The sequence below is a fragment of the Sciurus carolinensis genome, chromosome 8 (assembly GCF_902686445.1).
Source record: "Sciurus carolinensis chromosome 8, mSciCar1.2, whole genome shotgun sequence".
NCBI classification, from domain to species: domain Eukaryota; kingdom Metazoa; phylum Chordata; class Mammalia; order Rodentia; family Sciuridae; genus Sciurus; species Sciurus carolinensis.
The window spans coordinates 101,188,994-101,207,611 of NC_062220.1; the positions used below are offsets into that span (position 1 = coordinate 101,188,994).

Sequence of the window (18,618 nt, forward strand, 5' to 3'; positions counted from 1 at the left end):
GAAAGCAGCACAGAGTGTGTTTTTGCCCTTTGCTTGAAGAAACAGGATTTCACTTGGCTTTCTGGGCACATTCCTTTGCAACAGAAGCACAAGATAGTTTTTCTTTTGTATTGCAGAATAGCCAAAATGAAAGCATAGGAAAACACATAAGAAGTACTTTTCAAAGCAGTGCTATCAAACTCATCCAACTTGATGACTTGGAAGTCAGAACATTCTTATATCTGTCTGTGGAGTTTTTTTCTAATCAAGGGTGTAAAAACAATGCAAGGAAACAACAAATTTCTTTAGTTTAAAATCAGGTCAAGTGTTTTTTGTTGCTAAAAAATGGATGGTGATCCACCTCCCATAAAAGATTCTCCAGAAATGGTCCTTAATGGAGCTATGTCAAGAGAGACTCTCAGGAGAGTTTGAGGTGAGAAGGGACTAGCCACTGGCCATGGGATCTTGCTGAAATGGTGTTTCAGTTACCTGCATAATGGTGTTTATTTGCAGTTTTGCCTGCTACATAGCAAGCATTGCTTTGCTAAACTCCACATCCCTAAGAGGAGGATGTGCCAGGTGCCTAATAGGTACTTAATACATATTTGGGTCAATTTGTATGTAGGGATAGTGAACAATGTGTGAAGCTAATCCAAAGCATAACAATTGTATTCATAACAATTGTCCCCAATTCAATTCAGAGTTCCAAATGAACTCTGAGATGGAGCTAGGTGTAGGGACTGCCCTTGAGTTCAACACCTGTGATAAAAGAGAGCAGACATGGGACTTAACAGAGGGACAAAGGGAACTGCCACACAAATCTGACCAGGAGATGATCAGGAGATCCCATGGCACTGTGGAGCTGAAACAGTCCTCAGTGCTGTTCCCAGCTGGGCCAGAATGACTGGGCCTCTATATCTCTGTCTTCAGATGCAGGTGACCTTTGGAAGAGCATGACCTCGTGTGGGGCAGCTCTTTGCTCCAAGACTAACCCCACCGCCCTCCCAGCAGCCCAGCCACAGTCCCTCCTGGAAGGGAAATTCCGCCTGCAGATCTCAGTGTCCTCGCACAGAAGCTATTCCACCAGGTGTTTTCCACCAACTAGCCCTTGTCTTACTGTGATTCTTAAAGTTAGTTAGCATTTCTCTCATTTACATATGCAGAAGCTGAGGTTTGGAGATGTTCAGTGATTTTTCAGGTAAACAATGTTAACTATTTAGATTCAATTCTGAGTCTAAAGCCCATGTGCCTTGAATTTCTTGAATTGCGGTACAGACCAACCAAGTAAGAATAGCAGAATGAATTGGAAGTCAGAAGACTGAGGTATGCTCTGGTTTGTCACTAACTTCAAGTGTGACCTTAATTGGTCAAGCCCCTTAAAAATAAACATGGAACTAAATGAACTTTGATGCACAAAATATTTTCCGGGTTCTTGTCCAGATATAGATCCTGACTCAGAGGGTCTGGGGAGGGCCTGATAGTCTTCATTTATAACTGACTCTCAAGTGGTGCCTCTGCTGCTGGCATCTGGAATCTCAGACAACTCCAGCTCTGAATGTCTGTGGTTTTCTAAAGGACAACTCTTCTCAACAGCACATATATATATTACACACACATACATACATACACACACACACACACACACACACACACACACACATATATAATTAAGGAGATGGGAAATCACCATTAAAACATGCTGGTAATAATTGTTGCAAGATCTGTGGATGTTGTTGTAAGATCTGTGGATGGATGCTGAAGTTAGAAGATGAAAATTTGAGGAGAAATACAATATTTGCTTAGTATCAAAGTATCTCCCCCTCCCAAAATTGATTAATTACAAATGGAAAAATAATGAGAGCAAAGGCCACCTTAATAAAGTGGCCAAAGTCAATGTCACCAGTAATAAGACATACTGATAGCATGCACCTCCTGATAAGATGCACTAAGAGGGACACGCCACTTCTGTCATCCTTGTCCAAAACACGCAACCGCAATCTAACCATGAGATCATAATACACAAACCCAAATGGAGGAACATTCTACAAAATAATTGCCCAGGATTCTTTGAAAAGTGTGTTAAAGATGTGGAAGACAAGGATAGACTGAGGAAGTGTCATCTGTAGAAGAAGACCAAGGAGTCATAACAAATAGAATAGGGGATCCTGGGTTGGATCCTGGAACAGAAAAGAGACATTAGTAAACTGTGCAAATAAAATCTATATAGATCATAGTGTTGTACTAGGATGTAGTTTTGACAAATTTTTTTAGTCTGCTTTTTCTCACTGTGACCAAAAGACCTGACAAGAACCATCAGAGGAGAGAAAGTTTCTTTTGGCTCACAGTTTCAGAGGTTCACTTCATAGCTCTGGGTCCATGGTAAGGCAGAACAGCATGGCAGAAGGGTGTGGCAGAGGTATGCTGCTCAGGACAAGGCAGCCACGAAGGGGACAGAGAGAGAGAGGTGAGAGGAGAGAGTGGGGAGGGGAGAGGAGAGAGGAGACCATTCCTCTCACCAAGGACAAAATATTAAACCCCAAAGGTTCACCCCCAATGACCTATTTCTTCCACCTTACCTGGAGGTAACCACTGATTAAGTTACAGCTCTCATAATCCTATCATTTCATCTCAGAATGTTCTTGCATTGTCTCACACATGAACTTTTGGGAGACAGCTCACATCTGAGACATAACACAAATGTATCATGGTGATGTAAGATCAAATGTTAACATAAAGGGACAGTTGGAAGATAAAAGGCAGCTCTGTTCTGCTTTGCAATTTTTCTGTAAGTCTAAAGTTATTTAAAAATCAAAAGGAAAATAGAAAATGAAAAAAAAATCTGTGGGATATTCTTCAAAGCTTTTTTTCAGATATATTTTTAAATATAAATGTGTTCATTAATAGTTATTTAGACTTTATATATCATGTGATTTGCAAATAATGATTTTGATTTTCATTTTTTTTCTATTTATAACTATTCCCCCAAAATCTAAAACTTAAACACTTCTGAACCACAGTAATGGCCTTAGACATTGTATAGTACTGCTGACTCTAGAGATTTTACACTTTAAAATAATGGTAACGAACTTTTATTGCATTGACTGCAAATCAAGCACTATGCTGAATGCTTTAAATGCCTTACCTCATTATTTTGCCCAATAACCATGTTATTAGCACTAACTTACATATAAAGAAATATTTAGAGACATAAAATAGCTTTCTCAAGTTCACATAGTAATTTGTGCAGTCTAAATTTCAACCAAGGATACCTAACTTCCTGACAAAGCTTTTAGTAATACTGTCTGTAATGAAGCTTAATAATACTAACACTGGATTTCAGATAGATTTTCCCCCACTTTTTTTTTTAACATGGAAGGATACCATCATTGAACCAACATTTTAAAGATTAAAGTCATAATGACAGAGAAACTGGTCAGTGCTTTATGATCCTCAACCCAACACAGACAAAGCAGAGCATCCAAAGAAGATGGGAATACCTGGCTGATCTCTGTCAAATCTTCTCAGAGAAGCTGGAAATGGGAAGGGATATAGTCTAGGGAAGGGCTGAGGGTGATGAGGGACTCCAGCATCCCCAGCACTCTCCACACAGAACAATAGCTGCATCCTAGCCCCCAGGCTTCACTTGCACAGATGGCTTGCTAAGTAAAGTGGATCATACTTGGCTACTACCTGGGCAGGCCTCAAGCTAACTCCTGGATCACACGACAAATACCGGAAAAAAATCAAAAAGAAAGAAAAACAAATGACAATAAAATTTGGTTCATGTGCCCTTTTCTGACTTCTATTGGCACCTGCAACTCTTGCTCAGATGGGCCCATAGTCTCAAGACAGGCTGAAGGAGCAATTGGAGTCAAGAGACTGAAAGATCTCTGACATTTGGACAGAATCCCTAGGCAGCTAGTTACACCTTTCACCCTCAGGTGATGCCTATGAAGAATAATAACATTTAACTCATAGGATTATTGGGGAGTTTATGCGACTTAAACTTTACAGTATTTATTGCTGTGCCTGGGGCACAGTTCTTATAAAAATGACTGATTTACACTTTCATTTTATAAATATGGGCAAACAATGAAGAATCTTAACTGAAGAAATTTGAGGAGAAATAGCAAGTCACATGGGTGCAGGAGTGGAGCATTGGGGAAAATACATAAATAGAATTTAAAATAGAAGAAATATTGAAATACACCCCCATTAGCAATCTCAAGGAGAGTTGAGAGGGCATATTTTGCCAAAAATGTAGGCTGTTACACAAAAGGAAATTAGAAATTTGATTGCTAAATGATCCTCATCAATATTGGCACCAAATACCAATTAAACACTGCTAAACATTGAATGAAGGGTTTAGAAACTAACTTGAGGAATTTTTCACGTAGAGGGAAAATATAAATAAATAGGAATTATAAAAGATAAGTAACTGAGAGGATAGAGTTAGTGTATCCAACATATGTCTAATCTTCTCATCCACTCTAATTGGAGCAGATGGAGAAGGGATAATATTTAAAGCTATGTAAAAGAAAATTTACTTGAGCTAAAGAAAGATTTGAAATTGCTGGTGAAAAGATTTTCCCAAGTCTATGTAAGATATTAAAACACACGCATAATATGTTTTAATTTTGTAGGTTAAGAGAAAAATTCTATCACTCTCTAAAGAAAAAAATGCAGAAGAGACAAACAGTGTGATCAAATACCTCAGTTGTCACACTAATTGCCTGATGAGAAAGGACCAAGGTTCTCCAGAATGGTGAACTTGTGTAGACCACCAAGCATTTGTACAGTCACAGAAGAAATATATGTTAAGACATGCTAATACGTAAGAAATAGTCTATCATCTTCTAGCAAAAAAACGTTCAAGCAATTATACCTCTCATTAAAATCCACCAAAATGTAGAACCAACAACAAAAAAGACAGTACATACTCTAGACATTTATAACCATTGAAACTAGTCATCTCAGATATAATCCAAAATATATTTTAGAAATATATATTTTTGGAATTTTAACAATTTTGAACAAAAGAGTGCTAAAATAAGAGACATAAATTAACATACTAACAATCTGGAACTAAAGTTTCAACTGGTTTAAAAATTGTATGGTGGATGGAAGAAATTATTTAATTTTTTTTTTTTAGATTCCTTGTATTAGTCAAGGTTCTTCAGAGGAACAGAACCAATAGAATACACACACACACACACACACACACAAAGAAAGATTTATTAGATTATGTTACTCAATCAAGGGCCATCTATAGACTGCTGAGCCAAGGAAACTGGTAGCTCTTCAGTCCAAAGAGCTGGGAGTCTCAGAACAAGAGGGACCAATAATCACCCCAGCCTGAGACTGAAGGCCTGGAAACTTCACTGGTGCAAGTCCTCATTCAAATCTGGATTCTGATGTAAACAGTTGATGGAGAGAGAAAAAAATACACCCATTCAAGAAGAGTTAAACACGTGCACAGGAGCTTCTTCTTTCTTTCACTTTTTGTTTTTCTTTTGGTACCAGGGATTGAACCCAGGGATGCTTAACCACTGGGCCACACAGCCACATCCCCAGCCCTTTTTATTCTTTTTTATTTTGAGGCAGGGTCTCGCTAAGTCACTTAAAGCCTTGCTAAGTTGCCAAGGCTGACTTTGAACTTACTATCTTCCTGCCTCCTAAGCTTTGTTCCACTTTTTGTTTCATCCAGGCCCACAGCCCATTAGGAGTTCTGCCCACAGTTGGGGTGGGTCTTCTCCTCTTTTCCCCCTCAGTTTTCTGACTCAATGCCAATCATCTTAGAAATACTCTACAGATATACCCAGAAGTATGCCTTACTAGTTTTCTGGGCATCTCTCAATCCAGTCAAGTTGACAACCAGGAGTAACTGTCACACTGCTGTTCTTGACTCATGGGTGAGCTCTCTCATATAAGGTCATAAGATTACTTTTGTCATTGCTCATTTTCCTCTGCCCCTTGCTGTCTCTGTTCCAAGTTATTTTTACCTGCCTGTTTGCTTATTTTAGTCTCTACATTTCCTTTAGATACTTTCTTCAAATACCTGGTGCTTCTTGCTTTCTGGCCATAGGAAAGAGTGAGATTATGTAAATGGATGTCTCTTCTTTGGAGAACCCTCCAGTCCTGGTTGATGTAGGTGTTTCCCCTTCAGTAGTTCATTTTCCCCAGGGAAAAGCTTCTAGACTTCTTTCTGTGGATGTGAGCTTCACTGCCAGAGTTCTGAGAACTGGGGAGGGCTGGAGTCAGCATGATTCAATTCAGTAATGCACCTCACCCCTCCTGTGCCTGGTGCCTCTTAGTCTGGAGCTTCTTGTAAAAAAACTTCCTCTGAGAATAGACTTTCTATTTATTGCTGGGGTGAAGAAGAGGATATTGAAAGCCAACTTTCAATATGTATACCTTCTCCTATTTTGGTTCCTCTCCTCTCCAGTTCTGGAACTTTCTATGATTATGTGATGTAAATTGGCTTGTTTCCTGCCAACTTCCCCTTGGGGGGTGGTACATGAGGGTAGTTCTTGGTCTCTGCTTTTAAACAAAATAAACAAAAGAAACTATTTATCTGTATGGTCTAACATTAAAAAATTAGGGCTGTCTTTCACTTATTATTATTACCTCTTGTATTTTCTTGTCCTTGTGGATTTATGGTTTTTCAAATCTTCTACTGCCATGTCATCAGCATTAGAAGAGGGAAGCAGAGATAAGTACATGTATTCATTCTCCATTTATACACATCAGTGATCCTGGAAGTTAACATTTCCATTAAAAAGTACCCCTCCTCAAAAAAAAGTCACATTGAGATTTTGATTATCTTTACATTTTCCCATCTGGTAACACAGATGACTACATGCAGTTCAAGTTCTCTGCAGCATCTTCAAAATTTCTTTGTATGTAGTGCTACTGATCAAGAAGTAGGGGAAGTGGAAGGACTTTGAAGAGGCTTTGAAGAAAGACAAAGGCTCCCACCTTGCCTCTGACAATTTACTCAGTTATTCTGTTCTCATTTTCTCCAGATCTAATACATCACTTGTGGACATGGGAGTACTAGAAAGAGTTCATTTGAAGCATACAAAATTTGGATAAAAATTATAGTTCTTATTTAATATTTTCTTAGTATAAGATTACTTCTAAGGTACATGCTTATCAATCCATTTTCTGCTATATAACAGATATCACAGACTGGGTGATGTTTGCTTATTTATTTGTTTATTCTTGGTACCAGAAATTGAACCCTGGGGGTGTTTTTCCACTGAGGTACTTACTTCCCCAATCAATTTTACTTATTTCCTTTTTTTGAGACAGGGTCTCCCTTGCTGAGTCTTGCTATGTTGCCCAGGCTGGTCTCAAACTTGCAATCCTTCTGTGTCAGCCTCCCAAGTTGCTGTGATTACACATCTGGGCCACCACACCTGACCAGGTTATTAATAAAAAAAAAAAAGAAAGAAAGAAAAGACATTTATTGCTCACAGTTCTGGAGGCAGAATAATTCAAGGCAATATCTGGTGAGGGTTTTCTTGCTGCATTCTAACATGGCAGATGGCATCACACATCTAGAATGCATGTAATGGAGAGGGGGCAGGAGCAAGAGAGTAGACACCTAAGAGAGCTTGCAAACCCCCTCCCACAATAACTAATCTGCTTCCAGGAGAAATGCCTTCATAACATTCCTGAGGGTAAAGTCCCCATGATCCATTCACCTTTCAAAGGTCTCACCTCCCAATTAAATTTCAGCAGGAGATTTTGAGGGAACATTCAAACCATAGAAATGCCTGTGTTTCATTTTGCTGTTGAAGTAAATGGAAAGTTTATTTGCAATGTCTTATTTTTTGGATAGTTTTTAGAAAATCAGTTTTCCTTTAGAGATACATATATATGAATTTCTGATATGCTGCTCAATTTCCACATCAAATCTAATAGTAAAATTAGCTAAAGTTTGGACCTACCTAGACATAATTTTCTTAATTTGCTTTCTAGGAAAAACCTCTAGGCTTTTCACTAATGATTCTTATGGTTTAGAACTGAATTTTCAAGAATGGACATTAGCAGAAGAAGCCAGCCCACTTGTTTATGATATTCCCCAGGCAGAACATAACTCCACCTGTCCCCTCTTGTCATCTAACCAATAAACAGCTTTCCCCCTCTCCCTTCCTATAAATTCATCCACTACCAGCTGACTGGGGAGGCAGTTTGAGCTTTTAGTTTATGACTTCTTAACCAGTCAGCATGCATTAAAGCTTTTTCTTTTTGCAAAAACTTGATGCCACAGTATTGGATTCTATGCACATCAAAAGCAAGCCCTAGTATCTTTTAAGTCAATTATTGTGTTAGCAAATAGTGAATTACCTCTTTATTTTCTAAAGGGTCTACAAATGCTGTTTGATAGCCTCCATAGTAAAATACTTGTTTAAGATAATTAAATATCTTTGCAGGTAGTTGTTTGTGTATGTCAAAAATTTTATTAATAATTTCTAATATTTTTTGCACTATGGTCCAGTGATGTGATTCAGCAACTATATGGATATTGAGCATATTTCATCTACAAAGAAGATGTACTTCCTGTTTATTGGTTAAAAGTTTAATATGTAACTTTTAACTTATCCTTATGAATTAAATATCAAACATTTCATTCATTCACTCATTCATTAGCCTTTTTCTATTAAAGACAGAGTGAATTTCAGTAAAATCTCCCCAGTTTGGTTTCTATTCTTTCACCTTTGTGTTTCCAAGTCAGTGGAAGCTCTTCTCGTTCTCCAGTGAATTATTTTCTCACTGTAATACTCAGAGTTTTCACAAGCATTTCATGTTGTTCTTCTTTACATCTTAAACACATTTGTTAGAAGAGGTGAATAGTGTATGTCAGGAAGTGTTGTATGCATTTGAAATAAATTTTTTACCCCCAGTATTTAAGAGAAATTTCCATGAAAGGCCTGAATTTCAGTGTAGGAAGCAGGAATGTTTAAGCTATGCTGTGGTGTCTTAGTCAAGACTGAAAGGGCTCAGAGAGTCCTGATGGAGCACTCTCATTACTCAAAGCTCCAACATCACTAGGTTCTAAGATGCATTTTTACAGAGTAGTATTTCTTACATCGAAAAATAAGAATAATGTTCTGTGGAAATGTTAGGGGTTATCATTTTATCTCTTTTAAAAATTATATAACATTTCCTATACAGAGGGTCCCCAACATTCAATGGTTCGACTTACCATTTTTCAACTTTATGATGGTACGAAATCATTCCCAAACAACCATTCTGTTTTTCCTCTTTCAGTAATCAATATATTGCACAAGACTTTCCATACTTTATCATAAAATGTCTCTGTGTTAGATGCTTTTGCCCAACCATAGATTAATGTAAATATTCTGAGTCTTTTTAAGGTAGAGTAGGCTAAGCCATGATGTTGGTTTGTGTGTTAGTCAGCTTTTTGTTACTGTAACAAAATACCCGAGATAAACAACTTAAGAAGAGAAAAGGATTGTTTTGTCTCACATTTTTGAGATTTCACTCCATGGTTAGTTGACCTGTTACTTTTGGGCCTGTGGTGAGGGAATATATCACTGTGGGAATGTATGACAGTAGAGGAAACTGCTTACTATGTCAGCCAGGAAGTGGAGTGAGAGAGAAAGAGAGAGAAAGAGAAAGGGTTCCAATAGCCCCTTTAAGGGAATGCCCCCAATGACCCGACTTCCTCCCACTAGTCCCCACCTCCCAATGGTACCACAAGCTGAGCCCATGCCTTTAGCGCCTAGGCTTTGGAGGACACTTGTTCAAACCATAGCAGTAGGTTAGGTATATTAAATGTATATTTTAGTTATAATATTTTAAAGTTATGATGTGTTTATCTACACATCATTAAGTTGAGTAGCATCTGTATACAGAGAAGGTCTGTAACCTCAAAACTAGAACATTTTTAACCCTGCTGAGTCTTCTTGGTTCCTCTTCCCTGCGCTGAATTGTATTTGGCAGGATGTTCAATAAGGGTACCCATGGAACTATGACACTGTGAATCTCAGGACTTAGTGGGGCTCCTTTTGCTTTCAAACATATAGCAAAATTCATGCACCCCTTGAAAAGCAGACGTTGAGTAACCAGTTAACTTAAAGCACAAACTTCAAAAATAACAAACCTTAAATTTTTTGCTCTACCAAATGGGACAACATTCAGGAAAGTTCCTAGAAATTACAAAATCATGCAAAAAATGTAAATGTCCTTGTAGGCATACTGCTATCAAATTAAATGACTTTTTAAGATGACCTCAAGGAAATAAAATTGTTTAAATAAACAGTAAGCAGAGAATATACCAAGGGGACTAGGACCCTTGGCAACCAGAAGTGGAAGGAAAAGGAAACTATGGGACCAAAAAAGGTTTGGAACTCTTCAAAGTCATATTTTGGATAAAGCACAAAAAAGAATCAGTGAACAGAGGAAAACAAATCTGCAATATAAGAAATCTGAGTTTATTAAATAAAATTACAATCCAGTGTTTGTGAACATTTGCATTTTGCTTGAGCAAAAGAATTAAAAATATATGTGTGTGTACATATTGTGTGTGTGTGTGTATATATATACATAATTTAAATGCCTTGAAGATCAATTTAAAACATTCTATTTGATAAATTTATCAAATATGTATTCCTGTATTCAGTGAGAAAGTATCATTTTTTCTCTATAATAATGTACATTGACTTCACCATAATAGAAGCTGATTGGCATTTGCTATGGAATATGATAGACACCTATTTTATGAAGTTGACAAGGCAGAGACCCTTGTGCTCATAGTCTTGCTGGGCTCAGACGGGCCCTGCCAACCTCCTGTGCCCAGCACAGCCTCCGAGGTGTAGCAGTTAGTGAATTATGAATGAGTACAAAAGACATATGCTCAGAAAGTTTTTCTTCATGGGTGAAGCCACTTGAACTGGCAGCAAACTACATTTCCTTTGTTTCTTTCTGTTCAAGTGTTAACTGTAAATCCAGATTGAATCCTGTGACAGTCATGCAGGAAGAAAATTAGCAGCTGCAGTTAAATACTTAAGAACATTTAATTGGGGAAAATAAATTGTACCAATCTAAACTCTGGATGAAAAAGATAGACTGATCATGGGAAAGACCTTTTTTAAAAATGATTTTTAATTTAACAAATAAACACCAGGTGAAAATCTAATACATGAAAGATTACAACACAAAGAAAAAAATTCTTCCTTCCAACAGTCTTAGCATTTTGGAGCACACTGGTTGGTCATCTTCAAACGCCCCTTATCCATTGGGGACCTGGAACAAAGCCAGCCCTCAGTGGCTATTCACTAAACTGTGAACTGTGGGTGAATCTCGAGCTAGTCTTGTTAGATTTCTTATTGGTCATTATAAACCAATGATTCTTTCTCTTATCTGATACATACAGAAAAATGAATAAGTGGAATTAATATGAATTTCACCCTGCATAATGAAATAAAATTAATAGATATGTCAACAGTAACCTACTGATAACTTCATAAATATATAAGGCTGTCTATTTTTTATATTGGGGTCAATTAGTCTTAAAAAAATGTAAACTGACATAGTAGACATCGCCAACCAGTGTATTTATTCATGAAAGCTAATTAACAACCTCATGATTATTCCCTAAAAGTTTTTGTGGCAGTTATCAAATATATGTGACTGGCCATCTTCCAGGTATATAGTAGCATTTCCCCTCACTAAGCCTGAAATTAGTGTAATCATATGACTTAAATTGGCCAATGGAATATAAGGGAAGTGATGTGTGTTACTTCTAGGTTGAGGTTTATGAAGTCATTCACCATATTCTGTTCCCACAACAAGGTGATCAGGAAAATATGTATCCAGCTCAAGTTTCTATCCACTTCTGTTCCTGATAAGCAGCCTTTACCAACTCAGATTAAATATGTGGTATGACTGAGAGAAAAAAATTATTGAATTAAGCCAATAAGATTTGAGGGGTTATTTGTTACCACAGTATACTTTAGCCTATCCTGACTGATACACATGTACTCATCAACCTGGTCATTGTGCCAGGCATAGGGGAAACCAATACTAATACACTAAAAATCTTTATTTCAAAGGACTTTGCATTCAATAGGAAATACAGATGTTCAAAAAATGTAAGTATGATAAATCAAATGCAGGATAGATTAAAAGTTGTGAGAAGTACTGCTTCAGGTATGATGACTTGAATTAAAATCTTTAGTAAACTCCAGAGATTTCATACTTGAAAATGAATTTTCCTCAGTAGCTTTTATTAAACACTCAAAAAAAAATGTTATCAGCAGATTCATTCCTCTGGTTATATTAAGACCATAGTAAGAAAAAAACAAAATGCTTTCATATATGATATATTAAATTTTCTCTGAGTAGACTATTAAAATAGTAATTTCGAGTGTGACATTAAGTTACTAATATGAAATCCATCACTCTATTTTTAGGGTAATACATTTCTGTATGAAATTATGCAGTGAATTAGGCTTTCCAGGGTTTTCTTAAGCATAGAGTTGATATATCCTTTTTCAAAATCACATTCCCTCACAGTCACTGAAATGTAGAGCGCAGATTTCAGCCTTAGACAATTCTGGTCTGCATCCTTGTTCCCCATTGACAAGAATTAATGTTGCAGCCCAATAACTTCACGTATTTTTTTGGGGGGGTGCTGGGGATCGAACCCAGGGCCTTGTGCTTACAAGGCAAGCACTCTACCGGCTGAGCTATCTCCCCAGCCCCAACTTCACGTATTTTAGCTTCAATTTCCTTATCTGTGCAGTGGAAGTAATAAAATGTCTATCTTTAAAGGTTCTTGTGAACACTGACTAAGTCAGGAAATCTTTTGTGTACAGTGCTTTATTTATAGCAGTCCCTCTAAAGTATTTTCTAAGCCATACTAATTATTATTCATTACATTTTTCTCTTCCTGTAGACACATTGTTTCCAAACATTTAAGATAAAAACGTAATAAATGTTGACCAAAATGGGTGATTTAAATTCATAAATAATAAAAATTAAGGTATTGGGAAAACATACTGTTTTCTTAATATTAAGATTCTCATATTTGCAATTTTGTTTAAGCAAATGCCTTTAATTTTTCTAATGTGATTTTTGTAGAACATTTGGAAAATATAAATAAGCAAAAAGAATCAAGTAACAAGTATTTACCCATTGTTTCAAGATCTACATGTAACTGCTATTAATATTCTGGGATCTCCTGTGAGCACTTTTTCATGCATATGTGAGTGTATACAAAATATGTACAGTATATATTTTTAAATGGAAAGAGGATCATGTATCATTTATGCAAATTTGATATTTCATAAACACCTTCCAGATGAATATTCTTCTACACGATTCTTCTCAGTAGCTACCTATTTTCCATTTGTCGCTCCAAAGCCATCCTCTCCCCTTTCACTGCACCTGCGCCAAGCCGTTGGTGTGGACTGCGTGTGTGAGCTCCCTTATCCTCCAGGTCCATCCCACTGGGAGCACCAGAAGAAGTTCAGAGTGGGGAAGGAAAGTGAGACACAGGTGTTTATTTCGTGACTGCCTCCCTGTGGAGTTGTTGGGGTTTGCTGAGTAGCCCCCTGAGCCCACAACTCCATCAGGCAGCAATTCCCATCCAGATGCCTTACTCGGGGTTCCAGTTACCATTCCCAAGGGAGAGTAATGTGGCCCCCACTATTGCTAGCCACAGGATCCTGAATTATCCATTGTAGTTTAATTATTTTGGTAAATAGTTCTTTCTGAAATTTCTCAAACTATCCAATTTGAGTCCCATCTAGCTCTTTCTGTGATCCCAATTTATACACTAATTGGAGGTTCTCAGACTGGGGTGGACATCAGAATCACCTGGAAAATTTATTAAAATATAGATTGCTGGTCCTTGCCTTCCAGAGTTTTTGATTTGGTAGGTCTGAGAAGAACCAGAGAATTTGCATTTTAACAGTTCCCAGATGGTACTGGAGCTCCCGTTACAGGGACCAGACTTTGAGAACCATTGCACTAAGCATTCATTCCACCGCCTGAATCTGACAGTTTATGTAACCGACCATCTCTCCCTCATACAAATAACTGTGACATTTATATCTTTTTAGTTAAATCTTTACATACAGACATGTTCATTTCCTTCAAAAAAATTCCTAAAAGTAGAACGAGTGTATGTGAATCTTTAAGGTTTTTGATCTTCATTGCCAAATTGCCTGTCAGAAAGTTTGTATGAATTTAGAGTTCTACTTACATATATGAAAGTGTTTCCTTAAATCTTTGCAAATACCATATAGCATTTTATTGTTTGTTTAAATCCTTGCCATTGACAAATGACTAAATCTACTATTGTTCTCTTCGAATTATTCTGGGACCTAGTGCAATTAAACTGTTTGGCTTGTACTTTTATCCTTCTGCACATACTGATTGGCAGGTGGCATGTTGGTGATTGTTGACCATTTCTCTATGGGTCTGCTTGTCCTTTGCTTTACAATTTGAGACCCTTTATTTGTAAAGGATATCAACTTTTGCCTTTTATATGTATACTCAGTTCTTCACTATGATTTGTTATTTGTTTCTGGATTTTGTTTCCAATAAAAAATTTTTCACAAAATTTTCTTTTTAAATTTCTCATTCTGTAGTCACAGCTCTTGGTCCTTCATTTTGGGAAGTCAGGTTTTAGTCTTTTGCTTAGAAAATACAAAAGTTATCCTTACTCCCATCGGGGTGTAACCATACCCCTTGATTCTCTGCTACCGTTTTTATGGTTTTCTTTTTACATTTTAGTGTTTAGATTTCATTTTGAGGATCTAGAGATGCAGTTGGCCCTCTATATCCACAGACTCCACATTCAATGACTGAAAATGTTCAGAAAAATATTTCATCTGTACTGGTGTTTACAGCCTTTTTCCTTATCATTATTCTCTAAACAGTACTATTTACAGAGCATTTACATTATATCAGGTATTATAAATAATATAGTGATGATTTAAAGTATATGGGAGGATGTGCTGAAGTTATATGCAAATGCTATGTCATTTTATATAAGGAACTTGAGCATTGGAGGACTTTGGAATCAGTGGGGGTCCTGGAACCAATCCCCCTTTGAATACTGAGGGATGACTTTAGTATGTTTTCCTTCCATAGATGTCCTAGAATCACTTGCTGAGTAATTCATCAGTTCCTATTGGTTTGGAAAAGCCACTTTTATTGAAGTTTTAAATGGGTCTGTATTTATTTTGAAAAGTTAGTTCCATTGATCTGTCAACCCCTAAAATCACACTGTTCATTATCATTACTTAAAATACTTTTAATGCACCTCAATTTTCTTTTTTATTCCCCAAGATTTCTTTGGCAATTACAAGAACTTGCTACTTCCAAGTAAAATGTTATTTCACATAGCTTCCTCAGAAAAGCCAATTAAGTTGTGTTAAATCTTACCTCCAGGAAAAGCTCTTTTTTGTGTGAGTTTTAGTGCGTGGTCAATTCTGCCTCATAGTTCTGTCCCTTTTACCACTAATCTCATTTATCTCATTCAATTTATTTCCCTTATTTAGTTTGTACAACTTCTCTCCTCATTTCTGATAGTTTGTTTCTTTCTAAATTGCCATCTTTGTTTGGGACTGTGGCCTCCAGATGTGTATGTCCTAGGGGCTCTGTGGGGTGACACAGGGCTGGCCGCAGAGGACCTTTGGACTTTTGAAAGTTGAGGGTCCAGATCAAGGGCATATCTTGCCAACAAGGGTGTAGCTTTGTGTAGTGATTGATTTGAGGAATGAAGGGTGACAAAAAAATTTTGAATTAGTATCACTTTTTCCAAAGGTTCCTTTTTGGAAGTTGCTGATTGGTTTCTATAATGTGTTTTTGAGATTAATTTGGATTTTTAAGTGCTATTGGCATAATTATTTTTTTCAGTATTCTCTTTAATGGTGCTCTTATTAGTAATGTTTCAGATTAGCTCGAGAATGAGAGAAGCTGGGAGCCAAGCTTGGATAGACACACTCGGGTGTACTGAGGTGCAGCAAGGGCAGAGACAGGAGAAGTAGCACCTGCTGCTCCCTGGGCTTTCCTCTGGTTCACTCTTTCCTCATCCAGATCCTATTTCAGTCAACCTAGATGCCAGAGTTTTCAACCCCTCCCTACTTCCTGACTTATATTCTGTTTCACTTGTCATCTCCTGATGTACTTTGTATTTACTCTTTGGTTTTATTTATTGGCCATATTTTCCACTACTTATTTTATTTGTTGTCTGTTTCTCCCACCAGAGTGGAAGCTGCATGAGGTTTGGTTGTTTTATTTAATTCCTTCCATCAGTATCCTCAGAAACTGTAATAAACTCTGGCACATTTTAAGTAGTCTCAAAAATATTTGATTAAATGAATGAAAATATGGATATCCTCCCTGCTGGAAATACCACACATCCTCTTTACACACATAAACTCATGCACACACCCATCAGTGTGCTATCATCAGATTTCAGGACTCAGTTAATGGGTTACTGCTTATAGCTATCTATGTCAATCCATTCCTCCACACCTGTTTCCACTCCTCAGCTATCCAATAGTAACCGGTAAGATCAGTCATCTGCCTCACCCTCTAGACTGGGCCTGGTCCTCATTGCTGACTGGCTCCTGAATCTCTAGGCTCCAAGTTTAGTACAATGCTAGGCTCAGAGCACAGGCTTACTTGATGTCTATGAAATGAATAAATGCAAGAATTGTGCACTGTTCTTAAAACAGAACCTACAACCAGTGGCTCTCTAATACAAAGACATATATTTTCATTTGCTTGGAGAAAGATATTTCAGGGCTGGGGATATAGCTCAGTTGGTATAGTGCTTGCCTAGCATGCACAAGACCCTGGGTTCAATCCCCAGCACCACCAAAAGAAAAAGAAAAAGAAAAGAAAGATATTTCAAACAAAGCTTTTAGGTAATACAGGCTTGTTAGGTAGTGAATTCACCATTCTTGGAAGTATTCAAACTTAGACTGGTAATATCAGTGGATGTTTGGAGATAATTACTGGTTCCATTATCTTGGAGGGCAAACAAAATGACTTCTAAGGTCCCTGTGTTGCCAAGATTCAGTGATTCTGTTATTCCTGGCTAATCAAACTTACATTTAAATTTTTTCCTTTTCACTTTTCTCCTTCTAAATATTCTCTTTATTCATCTCTGTACAAAGTATGTTTTTTTAAGTACTTTTTGCATGCATTTGTGATCTATGAATCAAGGTTGCTGTATACCCCATTTTCTGTTCACTCCCTGGGAAATGCCCATGTTCTTCATCTGCTTGCTCCTTTTGCCACCCATTTGTCATTATTGAACATGCAAATGTGATGGCAGCATCTGTCACTTGCTCTGTGATCTCTTTGCTCATAACTGATGGAAAGAAAAAGAATGATCTCACATTACTAAACACCATCAACAACTGGATGTCCATTTCAATGAACATGAAGATTTATCCATTAGTATGCTTACCACCTGACTCTCTAATGATTCTTTACTGCTTCATTTCTTTCATCTTGCCCTGTAAAGAATTTAAAAAGAAACACAAGGTATTTTTAAAAACTTATTTGTTGTTATATTAGTTTCCCAGGGATGTCATAAATTATCACAAACTCGGTGGATTAAGATGACAGAAATTTATTCTTTCAAAGTTCTGGAGACCCAGAAGCAGAAAAGATAAGACTTTGCTTGCTCCAAGCAAACTGGGGGGGATAATCAGTTCTTTGTGTCTTCTAGCTTCTGATGACTTCAGGCATTCCCTGGCTGGTAGCTACATCAGTACACTCTCTGAACCCATGGTCACATTGTCCCCTCCTCTTCTCCCGTTGTTTCCCCTCTGTGTGTCTCCTCTAAGAAGGCTTATCATTGAATTTAGGGCTCACCTAGGTAATTCAGGATGACCTTCACATCTCAAGAGCCTTGGCTTAATTACATATGCATCCTTTTTTCCAAATATGGTCACATTCAGTTTCCAGGAATTAAGACATGGATATGGGAAGCCACCATTCATCCCACTATAGACAGTTAGCCAGGAGATTTCATAGGGAAAAAAGAAAACTGAGAAAGATCTCGCTTGCAGGTCCTGGGAATGCCATTTTATACTGAGTTGTCCTTGTAAACAAAGCTTCCATATTACCATAATAATATTCTAAAAATAGCAGCTGTGATTTATGGAATGCTTGTTGTATGTCAAGCACTATTTAGCTAACTTGACAAGCATCATCTTAGCTAATTCAATGGTTCTACAAAGAGGCTCCTGTTATTATTGTTGTTTAATAGATGAAAAAATGAGAAGTTAAGGAACTTGCCTAAGGTCACATGAGCAGCAGGCAGAAGAGTCACTAATAACTGTTGACTCTAAAGCCTATACTAGTTAACATGACTGTTAAGCTCTGTAGCAGAAATACCAGCATATTCTGACAAAGGCCAGGGTGTTGACCAGAAGCACAAGACACAAAGGAGCTGTAGAACAGTTCCAATGTCACTCCCAGTCAAAAGAAAAGAAAAAACAAAAATTGACTGGATTTTCAGAACGACTTCCTCCACTGCCAAACTACTGGAAGAAAAGAATATGAACTTCCTCAGATCTATTACTAGTTTGGGGATAGCAATAGATTGTGGTTGATTAGTGTGCATGATTGTGC

General features: G+C 37.3%; 1 protein-coding gene across 3 annotated transcripts in view; it reads left to right on the forward strand.

Annotated features, from left to right (window-relative positions):
* The window catches only part of Hecw1 (HECT, C2 and WW domain containing E3 ubiquitin protein ligase 1), a 428,371-nt gene that overhangs the window by 25,815 nt on the left and 383,938 nt on the right, over positions 1-18,618 (forward strand). The gene's annotated exons all lie outside the window — the stretch shown is intronic.